Below are 307 nucleotides of genomic sequence, written 5' to 3' on the forward strand. Positions count from 1 at the left end.
AGAGAAAGCTGAAATGAAATTAAAACAAAACTCTTTGTTGTTTCAGTAGGAATTTATTCAGGTATGTGTGCATATTTGGTCTGATTCTTTTATATAACGCAAATCGAATTATTCCTTTATCTGGGAAGCTACATGCATAGCATTTTTTTTAATGCCTCCCAAATTTGTAAATAATAAATGCGCAATTGTGACAAATACTGTGACAAAAGAATGAAGAAAAAATTTAAATACCTATTATGGCGATTTTTCGAATTCAGTCTCTGTCACCTGAGAAGGTCCCTACAGAATAAGTTTATCTCGCTACATT

This window comes from Penaeus monodon, chromosome 15, assembly GCF_015228065.2.
Source record: "Penaeus monodon isolate SGIC_2016 chromosome 15, NSTDA_Pmon_1, whole genome shotgun sequence".
NCBI lineage: Eukaryota > Metazoa > Arthropoda > Malacostraca > Decapoda > Penaeidae > Penaeus > Penaeus monodon.